General features: G+C 42.8%; 1 protein-coding gene across 7 annotated transcripts in view; it reads right to left on the minus strand.

Moving 5' to 3' along the window:
* Positions 1–15,215, minus strand: part of sema6a (sema domain, transmembrane domain (TM), and cytoplasmic domain, (semaphorin) 6A) — a 96,053-nt gene extending 80,838 nt beyond the window's left edge. For 4 of the 7 annotated variants that reach the window (XM_059969620.1, XM_059969619.1, XM_059969618.1 and 1 more), the window contains exon 1: positions 14,225–15,203. The gene's annotated coding sequence lies outside the window, so the exon portion shown is untranslated. Of the gene's footprint in view, positions 1–14,224 lie in introns of all 7 variants that reach the window. The other 3 variants (XM_059969622.1, XM_059969621.1, XM_059969623.1) reach the window with 2 other exon arrangements.
* Between the last annotated feature and the right edge of the window lie 1,533 nt (positions 15,216–16,748).

Consider the following 16,748-nt stretch of genomic DNA (forward strand, 5'->3'; position numbering starts at 1 on the left):
GGTAAATTTATATCTGTTCTACATTTATCTGCCCCTACCCGGCGTGAAATATTTAAGCTACCGGCAGCGAGAAACCGGTAGAATCTCACTTGTCAGACAGTTTAGGCTGCTGATACTCGGAATCCATCGGCACCGATTTATTTTACCAAAGTAAGTTGGAGACAAGTGTATAGTCACGCCACCTGACCCCACAAAATCACTGCCTGCACGTCCATTTGGGATTGGCGGCAATGATGTAGCCGAGACTTCAGACTAATTTATCACAGCTCTGTCCACATCTCCCAAGGGCGCGGGTCGATTTCTCATCAGTTTCTTCAATTTAAAAGGGCGTTACAATGAGCGTTGTATGATTTATAATTGCAATCTGTTTATCAATCAGCTTGGAAAAACTTGGGCTAAAAGCTGACGAAATTAAGTCAGAAAGCGCTTTAATAAACACGGTTAAAAAGAAACGAAGATGGAGAGTCCTCTTGTCAATTTTTCCTCATTTATCCTACCATTGCAATTCGCCCATATAACGCAGAATCAAATGAGTGGTATCTTTGCCAAAAAAAAAAGGACACAATTTAGGTTGTTTAAGCTGCTGCCGCTCGGGTAGCAGCGCCGATTCCTACTGAAACGGGGAGGTTTCTGTGAGCCGCGCGAGGGTTTGGCAGGTTGTGAAACTGAAGCGAACGGGCACATCCTCCCGTTCGTTCTCCTGCACATGGTACCTCAGCAGTGTGTAAGAAGTTCGTGGTCTGCGGCACGTCACGAATGGGTTCTTATTGTGCAAAACCACATGTAAACAGGATTAATGTTGGCCTTTATTTCTGATAACAATCAGATGGCCAAACACTCTTTTGTTTTCCACTTCCCCTCCTCCCCTAATAAAGAACGAGCGATCTCAAATGCCGGCCTTTCAAATGGGGGGGGGGGGGAGATTGGGACTTCTCGTGATTATTCGCGCTCAGGGGGGTGGGGTGGGGGAGAGAAGATGCTTCCCAGGAAAGCAGCGAACAAAGGGAGAGAGAGACAGCGCCCGGCGCTGCAAGCGAAGTACGCTCCGTGTTCCCAGCGAGGAAGTCGCTCCCTTCGCAACAGTCACTGCGCCCACTGTGACAACGCGGAGCTGACCAGCGAGATATTTTGGGTTTGTAAACAATCACCATTAACACATGAAAAGAGCCTTAAAAATCCTACTCCATTTTCCGCTCAACACACGGGCGCCTGGAGGGTAAATGGGCTTCAGCGGAGCTTTTCTTCAAAAGTAAGACTTTTATTAATGCTCGGGTGCTTATCACCCGCTGTATTTTGTATCCGCCTTTCGGGCGTGTGGAGCGGAAGGTAATTCAAAGCCAGATCCCAAATAGTTCTAATTGTGCTCGCAGATGCTCGTAAGACCCAGGCAGATTCAAAGTTTACATCACTGTACATCACTGAGTGTTTCAAATGCCTGGGGGTGGGGGGGCTGCGGTGGGCACTAATGCTCCCCACCCCCACCCCCAATTCCTGTAGCTCAGAAACTCCGCGGTCGGTCGGTATCCAGGGGCGTGTGGGTCGGGTGAGCTGTGTGCCACCATTCACACAGTTATTCGTTCCAAATCACTAGTTACAACTAAAAACCGCATGTAGTTTGTTCCGGCCAGCAATGCTTCGATGTTCAAACAACTTCCAGAACCCAATAAATAACCACGCCCTTCTTTCCACCCACGGCGGGACAAGATGCAGTGGTTCGGAATTCTTTCGTCACGTGCGACTTAAATCACCCTCTGAGCAAGCTCGATACCCTACTATTAACAAAGGACTGATTGCCGGGTTTAAACCCGAAATGCTGACAATTCCTTCACCGCCCACATACCCTGCTGGGCCTTCAGGGTTTCTTCAGCTGATCGTTTTGAGATTGCAAGAGGAATTCTCGTTACTTGACACATGCACGTGGAAACATTGCAACGCAGAGAAATATGTCCTTTGCACCCACCAGTCGATATTCCAACACAGCCCGAGTATGTGCTGGGGGGTAGACCACGGGCGATGCACTGCTTCTGGCGTCAACTTAGCATGCCCGCCACTTACAAGCCTTAACCTGTAGGAATGTGGAAGGAAACCGGAGCACGCAGAAGAAACCCACACAGTTATGAGGAGAATATCAAAACATGATAGAGAGCGGTGGGAATTGAGCCACGACGCTAGCCGCTAGGCTACCGTGCCACCCACCTTTGTGGCTCTAGATTGCCGCAGGTGCAATCTCCTCTTGTAACTCAATGAACAATGTTGCCCTTGGTAACGCCACCTTGAGGTTGGGTCCTTGCCCCACCTTAAAAGCTAATTACAACTGGCAAAGACTGCAGACCGGTTACCTTGCCCTGCATTTGTGAACGCGACACGCTACCAACCTACGACAAAACTACCTTCCAGGAGACCCGTTACGAAGAAAGGTCGTGTTAAACCAAAGGTGTGGGAGCAAAATGAATGGCCACGGGGAGTCAAGTGTTCGAAATAACGGGAGATTCATTTGAAAAATCTTAAAACCAGTCAAAAGCTAATCTGAGCATGAATTCGGTACAGCTTTAACATTCTCAGGAAAACTACCAATTTCATCACCAATTTGATCACAGAATGTCGGTTACAAAAAGTTAATGAAGTCCTGATTACAGAATAACGTGATTATCAACAGGTCTAACAGTAAATCCTATTTTCGCTTGCCAACAATGCTAATGAAGTTCCTGAAACTTGGGTGTGATCACTGACTGCTGCATTCCCTGTTCCCTGGGCTTTCTTTGCCGTTCTCTATTAGCACATTAGCACAATCCATGCCCCTACTTACTAGTTTTTAGCCCTCACTACTCTTTCCCCGACAAGAGGTAACACACACTTCCACACTCCTGCATGCAATGTACATTAACTGACATTCCTGATTTATCACAACCATTACGGTTTTGCTGATAGCAATGTCAAAGTGGTCTGCCAAGAGATTTGTGCACACACAAGCTTTTGATGTTGGCCTTGTTGATAATTTGGATCATGGGAGCCTGGCATTAGGTGGCACTCTCAACTTGCTGTTAGTATGAATTGCTGATGCCCAGTGTTTGATCAGGACTAATTCCTCCAAACAGAATTCATACACAGCACATTAAAAAGAACTGAAAGCAGTCAATACAATGTGTTTGTATCCTGCGCACATTTGGCTTCGTAAACATACTGATTTACATCATAACCATGCAAAGGATAATAAATAATCAAGCAATGAAAATACCAGATTACACTTTGCTCAATATTTGTTTACATGACTGCTGCATCCAACTTGAATCCTAAGTGGCATTTTAGAACAGATACAAAACAAAAGATCAGGGTGGCTGGAGATCTTCAGATTAAACACAAGCTTTAATATTGTTCATTGTAAATGTTGACACCTTAGTCAACAGATTGCCCAGTATGCAAGCCAGGACAGAACGATATGGAGAGCAAACTGTTACAATGCAGCAGGTTAGCCCTCTCCACACAGCTGATGAATCCAAAGGAATGGCAGGGACTGATAGTCTGGCACCAGCAGCAATTGCAGGAGCTGCCAGCCGGACAGATTGTCAAGTGAGTAACTAAACTGTTTGCATCCACCCGGTTTCCACCCGGTGCTCCGGTTTCCTCCCACGTTCCAACGGCGTACGGGTTGGTAAGCTAATTGATCACGTGCTTGTAATTGGGTGGCGTGGCCTCGTTGGGCTGGAAGGCCCATTTCAAATGCACCACGATGAAGAGTGGTTTGGGTTTACTGCGCTGCCAATGTAGTCAAGGAACTTGTTGACAGCAATAAAACTTAACGCAGATCACCTGATATAAAGCAGCTGAGATTGACATACAAGATATTCCATCAAGGAGTTAATATTCTCACATTAGGAACAAAAGGATTTTAAAATAAGGATCTGCCTATGCTGAGCCACATTGCTTTCAGTACATGAGCATAATGCAGCCAGTATTTCGAGCAGGAGATGGATTCCTCTATGCGTCCATGTAGAATAATCAAAAGCAATTACAAAGACGACTTTATAATTTCACCACAGCTTCAGCACAAAGGAAACTTTTCCTCAAATCCACATGAACAGAGATCAGAATTTTGTAAAGTGAAATAGTGGCTTTGGCAGAAAATACAGACACTATCATCTTGAGTACAAAGGTAACACAAACATCAAACAATCATTTTATTGCTTCTCATCTCTTTAAAGTGGTGACATTTGGACAGATTCTAAGTTTTGCCAATTTGTAATAAGCTGGAACAATTACAGACTCTATGTATCTCTGGTGGCTTCTGGGAATGCAAGTTCTAAGTGTCAATTCCTTTAAATTTCAATCGATTCTAAGGTTTGCCCCTAAAAAGAAAATCAAATAACTTCATATTCAAATATGACACCCCATGCAACATTAACAAAACTATGATTGATTAAAGGGACTTTCTATAGAAAATGATCACTGCACACCACCAATGTCAATATTATTCAAGGAGAAAACAGTTGGGATTGCTCCCAATCTGAACTGCAGTCCAGACTGAACATGACCATTGAAATTATTCAGCATTTGCAGGATATTTTGGGATTGCAAAATGGAAAGTGTTTGCCATATGTATATATAGATTTAAATATTATATATTTATATATGGAGACTATGGACATATACAAACATTTGTCCCGCATCCGGTTGGCATGCTTTAAGAGAACAATGGACCAGAAAAATTAATGGTCCCAGTCTGTTTGCAGGGAACTAATGTCAAATAGATTATGGGGCATAGATATAGCTTCATGAAATATTTGAGCTTTTCTAAGTGTTCAAATCCGATAGATTTCCAATCAAAATTTTGACAAGCACTTACACCTAATACTTGGAGTTGAGATATAACACCAATAAGCAAAGACTGTGCACAGATTGAATTATTAATTGCACGCTTCATTTTTATTTTAACTTCTGCAAATGATAGATAAGTGCAGGAGGAGGGTGATATATCTCCTATATACCATGATGATCATTTAAATCTATAATTCCACATTTCAGAGGCTACAACAATTTTCACGATGCATATGCTTCAATCCAGCCAATGTTTGGATCTAACATATTTTCTAAGGTCTATAAGACATAGAAGCATAATTCAGGTGATCTGGCCCATCCAGTCTGCTTGCCATTTCATCATGGCTGATTTATTATCCCTCTCAATCCCATTCTCCTGCCTTTACCCTGTAACCTTTGACACTCTTACTAATCAAGAACCTATTAATCTTCGCTTTAAAAATACCCAATGTTTTGATCTCCATGACCATCTGTGGCAATGAATTCCACAGATTCACCATCCTCTGGCTAAGATTCCTCCTTATATCTGTTTTAAAGGGGCATCTTTCTATTCTGAGGTTGTGCCCTCTGTTCCTAGACTCCTTCATTACAGTAAACTTTCTATCAGGTTAAGGAGTCTGTACTCCAACTTGTATAACAGAATACTTCTTGGGATACCCATTTGTAGTTCGGGTGGTGACAACAAAGATTAGACTGGAGTAGTGTAAATTTGTCCATTTTAGACAAGTGAGCACAGATATAGAAGTAGGCTAAGTCAAAAAACCTGGACTCTTGGTTTTTTGAATAGACTAATCAACAGGCAGATTGTCACCTACTGGATGTTGCAAATCGATAATTGTACCAAGATAGAGAGGCAAAATATATTTAATAAAATTCAGGACCAATTCACAGTTACCTTGAAAGAACATGATTTCAATGACTGACATTTTCAAATTCTAAAGTAACAGTTATTTTATCTTTCAGACATTGTCTCCTTAATTAGACAATGGGCTCAGTGTCAGTTCGTTTGAGCAGGTATTTGAATGACTGAATGGCCAAATAAAAGAGGGTGACTAATCAGAATAAAGGAGGGAGATTGAAAATCTGGTTGCATGTTTGTTGTTTGTATGTAGTGTTCATTGATTCTATTTTACTTCTTGGTTCTGTTGTGAATGCTCACAAGAAAGGAATCGCAGGTGATATATACACACTTGGATAATAAATTAACTTTGAAGTTCCTTTTTGATTAAACCATCTACTTGTTGAAGATGACAGACAGCTTGGATTCATGAATGCCAACTTTAATTTTAAGTGTAAGTGGAGCTCTTCTTAACCACCCCCCTTCTCATATGGGAGGTTAGGGGAGAAAAGTGGAAATTAAACTTTGCTGGCTGGTACATCATCAAGTAACATAATCATGGAGCTTCTCCTCCCCACATGAGAGGTTAGGAGAAGAATAGAAATCAAACTTTACTAGCACATACCATACTCATGAGGCAAGTGCCAATATTTAAAAAATTACAATTGTTCTTGATTGGAGACAGTAGCATTATTTCTTTCAAGGCATCATTCCTATTTGTAATTTTGTAATGAAATTTCTCAGCCTCCTATCACAGCAAAACAACTAAATCCACATGGAACTCACACAAAATGCTGGAGGAACACAGCTCGACAGGCTGCATTATGGAAATGATAACTACTCGACGTTTTGGTCCGAGACGCTTCATCAGGACTGGAAAGGAAGGGGAAAGATGCCAGAATAAACAGGTGGGTGGAGGGCAAGGGGGATAGCTAGAAGGTGGTAGGTGAAGCCAAATGGGTAGGAAAAGTAAAGGACTGGAGAGGAAGGAAGCCAATAGGAGAGGAGAGTGGAACACAGGATAAAGGGAAGGAAGAGGTGAGAGCAAGAAGAGGTAAGTGGCCAGAGTGGGGAATAGAAGAGGAGAGGGAGAGGGATTTTTTTTTACCGGAAGGAGAAATCTACGTGTTTCTGATTTGGAGTTACTTACTTAGGCAAACATAATGCATTATGCAGCTTGTGCACAGTACAGTTCCCATTATTTGTTTTTCTTGAGCCAAGCAGTGCAATGATAAAAGTGATTATAATTATTATAACAACATGCATTCTTGTACCAGGTGCTTCCGACTAACTGCAGTGAGAAGCCTCGGCCGTTTGAGGGCAGTGTGCCTGCTAGCTGCTACAAATCCCTCCCACCCCCCACACCCTGTTTTTCATTTACAGCTTCCTTTGCTCAAGGTTACCAGTTTTATTAACAGTTACCAGTGTAACTAACGCCTGACATCTTTATGGTGAATGGCACCAATTGAGAAATTTCCGGTTACATGTAATTTAAAGATACCTTTGACAGTTATGTTCTTCACAGTGATTAGGAAATTGTGTTTTTGCCAAAACCCACAAAATGTTGTCCTTAAGGTTAAACCTCACCCTGGCAAATATAATGCACAGGTTTCCATGGAATCTGCAGATTTTTATCTAGAACTCTTCAAGTTAGGTAGACAAAACCAATTAAAGAAAATGTAGTGTGCTGACACTCAAATATACACTCAGTGGCCACTTTATTAGGTACCCCGTTCTTTATAAAGTGCCCACTGAGTGTATTTCCATACGTTCATGGTCTGTTGCTGCTGTAGCTCATCCACTTCAATGTTCGATAGGTTGTGCATTCAGAGATGCTCTTCCGCACACTAGTGTTGTAATGCATTTGGGTTATGGTTGCCTTCCTGTCAGCTGGGACCAGTCTGGCCATTCTCCTCTGACCTCTCTCATTAACAGGGCATTTTCACCCAGAGAAATGCCACTCACTGGATGTTTTATTTTTGTTTTCGCACCATTCTCTGTAAACTCCAGAGACTGGGCATGAAAATCCAGGAGATCAGCAGTTTCTGCGATACTCAAAATCATCCCATCTGGCACCAAAAATCATTCTATGGTCAAAGTCACTTAGATCACATTTACATTGGAAAAAAAAGCCTACAGTACAAAACAGGCCCTTCGGCCCACAAAATACAGGCCCTTCAGCCTACAAATTTCTTCCCCATTCTGATGTTTGTTCTGAACAACAACCAAACCTCTTGACCATGTCTGTATGCTTTTGTGCATTGAGCTGCTGCCATATGATTGGCTGATAAGGTATTTGCATTAACAAGCAGGTGTACAAGTATACCTAATAAAGTGGCCACAGAATGTATGTTACCTTTTCTTTTTCCCAAATACAGAAAAACATCGACTATATTAGATATAAGCCAACAAGATTCATTGGTATTAATTGTTCTCAGGAATTGCTGTTGTATTTCGCTGGGGAGGCATCACAACTGAGACCAATCCAGTACCTACCTACGAGCAGAGACACTTTCAAAATCCTACTGCAGTATTTGACCAGCTCTCATTTTTGTTCTTTCAGCTTCAATCAAGCATTTAACCTTCATATCTTTGAAAAATGTATGGCTCAATTTTTATTAATCAAATCTGAGCAGTGCAGAGTTAAACCATATTTTATCTTCTGAAATAGTTATTATATTTTAAATTTATTGATATACAGCATATAATAGGGTCTTCAAGCTGCATCGCCTAGCAACCCCCAAATTAACACTAGTCTAATCATAGGACAAATTGCAATGACATACCAATTGGTACGTCTTTGGACTGTGGGAGGAAACTGGAGCACCAGGAGGAAACACACACAGTCACAAGGAGAGCGTACAAACTCCTTACAGACAGCAGTGGGAAATCATTTAGGCTGGCATCAAAATCCTGCTGCTATTGGAAATACAGTTGTAGTTTTGTTATGGCATTGCTGTTTTACCAGTTCAAATACTTCAGATGTAAAATTTGCTGGGGTTGAATACATTGTAACAAAATCAACCAAGTAATGCAATCTTTGTTATTGGAATTACTAACTTAACTAAAGCTTATGTAAAACTAAAGCAATGCAGACCTAAATATTACGTTGGAATTGCAACAGGCTGTTCTCAGACAGGACTCTATTCATTGTAATCTCAGCTCTTGAGCACAAAATTCCAGTGTGGTACAGATGGAGTGCTACATTGTCAAGTGTATTGCTTTAGCAAAAAAAGATGTTAAAATGTTCGCTTTTTTTAGGCTTATGCAAGAAATTCACATGGCACGATTTAGGAAGAAACACAGGGTAATGGATTGTGGAGTGCTGACAATATTTGTTTTTTTTCAGTAAACTTTGATACAATTTCTAAAACTTTACAAATAGATGGTCGTGTTTCCTAGACCACAGAAGCACTTTGAGACATTTGAAAAGGGGTATTTAAGTTGCTATGAAAAAACAAGCCTTTCTTCGATGTTCTTGTATTAATTTGCTGAAGGTTTATTTATCCCATTTATTTTGTTTTGAAAGCCCAGGAGGTTGATTTTATCATTTGTAGGAAAATAAATTATTTCTATTTTGTTTGGAGCATCTTTGTGCAGCCAATAATTTACAACTACTGTGTTGCACAGAGATTACATTAGCCCTGGCATTCCATGCACTAACTCACTTAAAAAGTGTTCAAAGTTTTATTTTGCCTTGCCTGCAGCTTTGCACACACAGATGGATAACTTCTTTCATCCTGCCAGTGAATTGGTTCTACTTCATTACATGATTAAAATTCACACTCAGTGGGATATTAAAAGGCTTTGCGCTGCTGGTGAGGATTCTGCATGTTGATGTTTGGTAAATCTGATTTATGATACTTGCATCTGATTAAAAGTTATTAGATGCCAAATTTTACCATTAACAAACAGAAAAGGTGCAGACTCAAACACTGACTATCAGCCTCATTGGATTACTCATAAAATACAAAAGTAGACTTATTCAAGGACAAGGCACACAATAAAGTATATCAATCACTCCATCTTTGCTAAAGAAACATAGCCCATATATTAGACCATATGTTGACATTTCACCTTTATTGGTAAATGAAGTAACAAGGAAAAAATTTCAACAGAACATACACAAACAATGTACAAGTTTGTACATGATATTAGCTATTCATACCATTTTCAGAATCACTGCTCAATTGCCATTTCTAAATTTGCTAACAGCACCATCATTGTTGGCAGAATCTCAGATGGCAATGAGGAGGCGTGCAGCATCAAGACAGATCTGCTGGTTGAGTGGTGTTGCAATGACAACCTTGCACTCAATGCCAACAAGACCAAGCAATTGATTATGAATTTCAGAAAGGGGAATTTGGCAGAATTCACAGCAATCCTCATTGAGAGGCCAGCTGTGGAAACGGTGAGCAGATTCAAGTTCTTCGATGTCAACATCTCAAGCGGACCTATCCTGAGCTCAGCAGGTTGAACTCATCCTGAGATCAGCATGAGTTTAAGGAGATTTGGTGTGTCATAAAAGGCCCTAGCAAATTTCTACAGCTGCATTCTGACTGGATGCATCACCAGCTGGTATGGAGGTTCCAAGGCACGGGATTGAAAGAGGCTGCAGAGAGTTAAAGACTCAGCCAGCTTCATCATGGGTACAAATTCTCCCCCCATCAGCGACATCTTCAAAAGGCAGTGTCTCAAAAAGTAGCGCCCATCATTAAGGACCCTGAACAACCAGAACATGTTCTCTTCCCACTACTATCATTCAGGGAGGTGAGACAGGAGCCTGAAGTCACACACTCAACATTTTAAGAACAACTTCCTTCTCTCTGCCATCAGATTTCCAAATGGTTCAGGAACCTTCGAACACTACTTCACGATTCCTCTTTAGCCCTGTATATTTATTTACCCTTTTATCATAACTTACAGTGATTTTCTTTAATGTCCTGCACTATACTGCTGAAACAAAACCAATTTTGTGACATACACATGTGATTCTGTTTCTATCCTGAAGAAACCTTTGCACTCTTATTGTTATGTTTACTGAAGTGATTGTACTGAATGTAGCAAAAGACACAAAATGCTGGAGGAACTCCACAAGCCAGGCCGTATCTATGGAAAACCATATCTATGGAAAAAAGAGTACAGTCAACATCTTGGGCTGAGACCTTTCACCAGGTCGCTGGAAAAAGAGATGAGAAGTCATTGTAAGAAAGTGGGGGGGGGGGGGGTGGTGGGGAGGAAGAAACACAAGGAGATAGGTAGAACTGGGAGGGGGAGGGGTGAAGTAAAGAATTGGGAAGTTGACTGGTGAAAGAGGTACAGGGCTGGAGAAGGGGGAATCTGACAGGTGAGGGGATGCCATGTAAGAAAGAAAAGGGGGAGGAGCACGAGAGGGAGGGAGATGATAGGCAAGTAAGGAGATAAGGTGAGAGGGAAATCTCCTTACATGCAAGAAAACTGAGTTTCCCATGCATAGTATGTAAAAAAATGTACTGGAAATATTATGGGATGGTTACAGCAAAGGTTGGAGAAGACCCTGAAAGGTGATTGGATTGCTTTACACAGACCAGCCATGGACACAAAGGGTTCCATGGTCTTCACCTGTGCCATAAAAATAACATAATTTATTCATTGAAAACTGCTTCCTAAAATTGCAAAGTCTTACTGTACACCATAAAAAAGATTTAGGTAACTGTAGAACACAGCTGAAATTTAAAACTCTACAGCCTGTATTTTGATAAATCACAAGGAATCAAAAGTCTGCTGACAGCTTTAGATACCTTGTTGACTGCAGGAAAATATTACTGCAAGCTTCAGAATGCACATCCAATGGAAATACTTTACAGCCAGGTGCCGACTAAAACAAAGATCTACCTTTGGAACAATTTAGACTTCAAATGTAAACATCTAATAAAACGGCGATACAAACGCTCAACTTACTTTGATGATACAGCGGCAATGCTAAATTTCAGCAAAGGTCCTTTAATTGCAGTCTCATAAACATTAAACAATCATATCTGCGTGAGCAACACCTTTGAATATAACCAGCCTTTGATCCAATAACGCTTCCACTACTATCAAATCACAACATTGCAGATTTCCTCCAAGCACATCACAATTAAATGATTAGAAGGAACGTTTTATTACACCACGGTAACCCACACCTCAGCACAAGGCAAAGATCGATTAACTCATTTGTTTCTAACGCCATATATCTTACACAGCACATGGCCACCGTACCATTGGATCCCACCTTTAAATCTTTGTCTCGAATGACATTTGAACCCTGCTGGCCTGACTGCTCGCGTCAATTCCCCATTGAACCGCCAGGTGGAGCATAGAACAAAAAGCGGGAACGGGAGATGGTTCTGGGAGAATATTGGGAGGAAGAGGACTGGGAGATCTACTGTCACACTATCCTCATCTGTAGGAGGAATTTGCGATTCTCAGATTAGCATTGTAACAAGCACGTAAAAGTGTAAAAAAACATATAAACACTCTCATGTACATAAACATCAACATACTCATACGCACCTACGTTGCTCTGCTGAGCAAAATTAGGCAGACTGTCACTCAGTAATGGCCTATGGGAAAGCCACAGAGTAACCTGATCTAAAAAACTGGGTTAACACTTCTAAGTGCCAGACACCTCCATATGGAATAACAGTTTCCGGCATAAGGTTCCAATGAGAAAACATAGCATCTGCTGATGAATAATCATGAAATCGGGACTGCTATTTGCAAATACTCAATGGTGATTGGAGAGGCCATAATTTTACTCCACACGTGTCGTTTGATAAATAAAAATATTCTGTCGCCCAAACCAACCAGTAACCTCTCGCAAATGAGAATCAAGTCGGTATTCTCAAAGTTCATAGGAGAAACGGGAATTGAGGGGGTGGGCGCTCTGAAACAGCGAAATATTTTTTTGAAGTTCCATTCTGCTGCCAGAAAGACTGGTGAGCATGTGGCCCTACTGTATTTCGAGCCATTCCCAAGACACTAAAACACCATCAGAGGCTTCGAAACTATGGAAACTGAATTAGTAAGCAGCTTCCATGATTAATAGATGAAGATTCTGGCTGAGCGATAACTCGAGCCCGTAGGATCCGCACGCACACAAAGCCAATTTGAAAGTGCAGATTTTTCCCGTTCACTGATTGAACGCTTTTATGTCGTTCTCGACAGTCCTGCCCGCTATATCCATTTAACCTCCGTCCACGCAAAAGGAACGAAACGCCTTCCGACTGGTCGGAGACAGACATCAGCTCGGGTCTGTGAGGGATGGGAACCGGTCTCCAGAGGCAGCTTCCAATCCAGTCAAGGTATCCCGCTTGCCTCAAACACTTCCAATGGAGACTTCACTAACCTCCTGCACACTGTGCATCTCTTAAAACGTGGCTCATCTCCTGTTCACCACAGAGACCAGTGCAGCTTAAGAGACATCCCCACCCCATTTGCCCGGCGTCTGCGATGATGTTATTCCACAAGCAGCTGTTGGACACTAACCCTTGGCCTGACCTCATGCTCCACGCTCCAAATTACCCACTCGAAGACACCGGGGGGCCTTTAGTTTGCCCGTCCCACCCTTTGCATAGGAGAACTTGACGGGGACTCTAGCCTTGCAGGGTAACAAGTCAAGTGCGGCACACTGGGACCAAACTTCCCAGGTCCTCGCACAGGACACAGTCCTCGCAGTATTTTAATGTGCTAACTGTACCAGTGTAAATTCGGGAGCGGGGGGGGGGGGGGCATTCGGGAAAGATTTGGACCGTTGATTATAGTTTCTGCAGACTACTCCCAACTGTTTCGCTTTTAACAGTTTTACGGACACATACAACAATAGGGGAGATAAAGGCAGAAGCCCTCGGCCCTCGCCCACTTCTGGGCTTCCAACACAACACAAACCTCCGCGCTTGCTCCCTTATCTTCTAAGCAGTTCCGTCCGTTCAAAGGTAAACGAACCTGGGCTATCAGTTCGAGCCATCTCGTTTCAAACCGTTTAGTTCTTATAAGTGTTGTTAAAAGGTAGAATTTTGTACAAAAGGCGAACGGGAGTGGGTGAATTTTTGACGGCAACTTCAACAATTAAAAAGAAAAACGTCTTTTTAACTACGTGCCGGTGATGGACACTCGTTATTCATTAGAGAAGAAAACGGATTTAGCGTTTGCATCAAGAAATTAAAACAAGCCTGAGCACGCAACAACGACAAAAGAAAACCAGAAGCGAGATACAGTAACAGCGGAGAGTTGGCACCAGACCTCGGGAGCCTACTGTCAGGGGCTGAGAAGCACTCTCTGCTCCGGTTTACATTTGCCGCTCCCTGTACATACGATAACAGCGGAGAGTTGGCACCAGACCTCGGGAGCCTACTGTCAGGGGCTGAGAAGCACTCTCTGCTCCGGTTTACATTTGCCGCTCCCTGTACATACGATAACAGCCGAGAGTGAACAATTAGTAGAATAAATCTCAAGAAAGGACACACGTAGAATAACAAAGAACACATGCTCGGCAGACACATAAACAAAGGTGCAAACCCTTGATCCGCAGGAATAATTAGAGAGGCACTTTACCTTGGATTGGCAAAGGCAGGCGAAGGACTCGAACCAGCGGCACTGGTGTCTCATTAGTAATCCATTTAAGGCTATCTGTGGCTAACTTGATTCACACAGTGGTTGTCAGCCGCTGTGAGGGTAACACATCTGTCCTTCCCGGAGAAGGGGGAGAGTAACACGGCGGTCCCCCGACCTTCCCGGCTGCATGTGGAACTTTTACTGCACAGAAATCCTGTTCATGCAAAATCCATCAGAAATCCACCCAGGGAACTCTCGCCGATCCAGCACGGCTCTCAAAAGGGGAGACTTGGCTCAAGTAAAAGCCGCGCTTTCCTACAGCGGCTGGTGTAAGCTCCTTGTCCGAGGTCCTGTCACAGCAGTCTGAGATGGCGTTGGCTACTCAACCTCCGAGTCATCTTATTTGGAGATCTGCAGGACAAGCAGCCTGTCTTACAAGCGAATGCCCCAGAACTACCCTCTCAGCCTTGCCTTCAAACTCCAGCTGTCACTGGCTATCCGCTTTGGAGGAGACAGCAATCAAAACCCGGACCGGATTTTTATTTACTTTGAACTGAACCGGCGCTTTTGCGCTCAGCAGTAGGTAGGCTGTTCCCTAGTCGCACCCAAATCCGATCCTGGATAATCTGTTAAACGTTTATGCAGGCATTTTTATTAATTAATTTTCCACTTCATGCTAAGGGAATAAAAATAAACCCTTGGTTCCCGTACGCATTCTGACTCCTTGGAACTGGCCCGTTCATCGGGAACGTTTTCAACAGAGATATATCCCATTAATTTACTCGTGACGGTTTCGATGTTTGCTTTACTACCTATCCTCAGAACAGCTCTATCTTCGTTTTAATTTCAAAACAAAGGATCAGAATTTTCATTTATCCAGAAAGCATGAAGAAGTATTATCGACACCCTGCTCAAGACCCCTTCAAGTTTATTCAAGCATTTGCTGACGTCTAAGATTTTTTTTTAAATGCCAGATGCCAGATTAAAATCTTTAATGTAGCCTTGGACTGCAGATAAATTCTTTAGCACACAAAACAATTTTTTAAAAACACACAAAAATTAGAAAATCTAAAATAAAAGCAGTTGATAACACTAAGGACAGATGCAAAGAGGAAAATAACTTTTATTAGGTTGGCTGTACTTGTTTTTGATTGATTTAATTTTTGCGGGTCTCTCGTTTCATCAGATTAAAACAGGGCGAGACTTCAACTGGGACGTAATGGCGGGAATGCACACCTAGGCTCTGAAGAGAGAGGCAGTAAATAGGTGAATGACCTGCAGGCGGGGTGATAGTTTGCAGGAACGTGCTAACAATGGGCGGAGGGAAGGCACGGGAGAGGCCCAAACTTAAAAACAAAACATGAGACGAAACAGCACAAAAAAGACGCTACACGCACAGCGGAACCAATACTAAATTGTCATATTGAGTTTTACTTCCACGCTCATTTCAAAGCCAAAGCGTGTTTTCTTCAACCCGCACAACTTCGTCCACATTGGTTCTTTACAAACCAATTGTATCCGTACGTGTTTTCGCAGGTACCTCCGCCCGCTTACTTCATTGTAGCACACAGCTGCAGGGTGGGCAGTGGGGTTAATGGCTGCAGAGACACATCTCAGCGATCTCCAGGGGAATAAAATAAAATCACCTACCCCCTTTCACCCCTTCCCCGTCCCCATCGCCTTTCTCTACTCCCCAGCCCCACCCCACCCCCAAGCGATTTAATCTCCTCCGCTCTCCTCATTCGTTAAAAGTCTCAATGCCGCGCAATACTTACTTCGGGATAGATTAAAAGTGTACGAATCGAAATAAATCCCATCCACAGACGCCGATCAATGAAATGACCTGCCACCCAGCAAACGTTTCCAGGATCTGGTCTTACTACTTTCGGTAAAAGTTGTCGGCTCGTTTTGTTTGCTTTGAGTAGGAATGAAAGATTCAATATATAAGCGTGCGGCAAATAATACCTAATTGTGCAGAATGCATCATTATTCAGACATGTGGGCTGCCGCATAACGAAAAATGCATTTGAATTAATGGAGAGGTGAGGAACAGTAAATCTCTGGAATTCTCAATCCCGGACGATCCTGGATGGACCGTCACGATGCTAGAGTTTATTGACATTGAGAAGGTAGAGAGCGGTGAAGCGGTAGGTGGATCAGGTGCAATGCTGCCCGAAGTTTCCAGAACGTTGCAAGGGGCAGCAAGACCCTTCCCCCCCCCCTTGCATCTGTTCCTGGGGAGTATCTGACCACCTACTCGTGGCATTCAGTGGTATTACCATAGTGGGGGTGTGGGGTGGGAGTCCCTATTGTCCAGACGCTTGGCAGGGCCAGGACGTGAACGCTGTTTTTAATAAGAGCGTGTCAGTGTTACCCGCCTCCTTACACCCACCTACAAAACACATCCAATTAAGTGAGTGCAGGTCCAACAAGTCCAAAATCTTGACACCATTCAATACAACACAATCTGCTCGATTCGCGCCCCGTTCACCACCCTCGCTCCACTGCCGGCCGAGTGAATCAC

This window comes from Hypanus sabinus, chromosome 5, assembly GCF_030144855.1.
Source record: "Hypanus sabinus isolate sHypSab1 chromosome 5, sHypSab1.hap1, whole genome shotgun sequence".
In the NCBI taxonomy this organism is placed as follows: domain Eukaryota; kingdom Metazoa; phylum Chordata; class Chondrichthyes; order Myliobatiformes; family Dasyatidae; genus Hypanus; species Hypanus sabinus.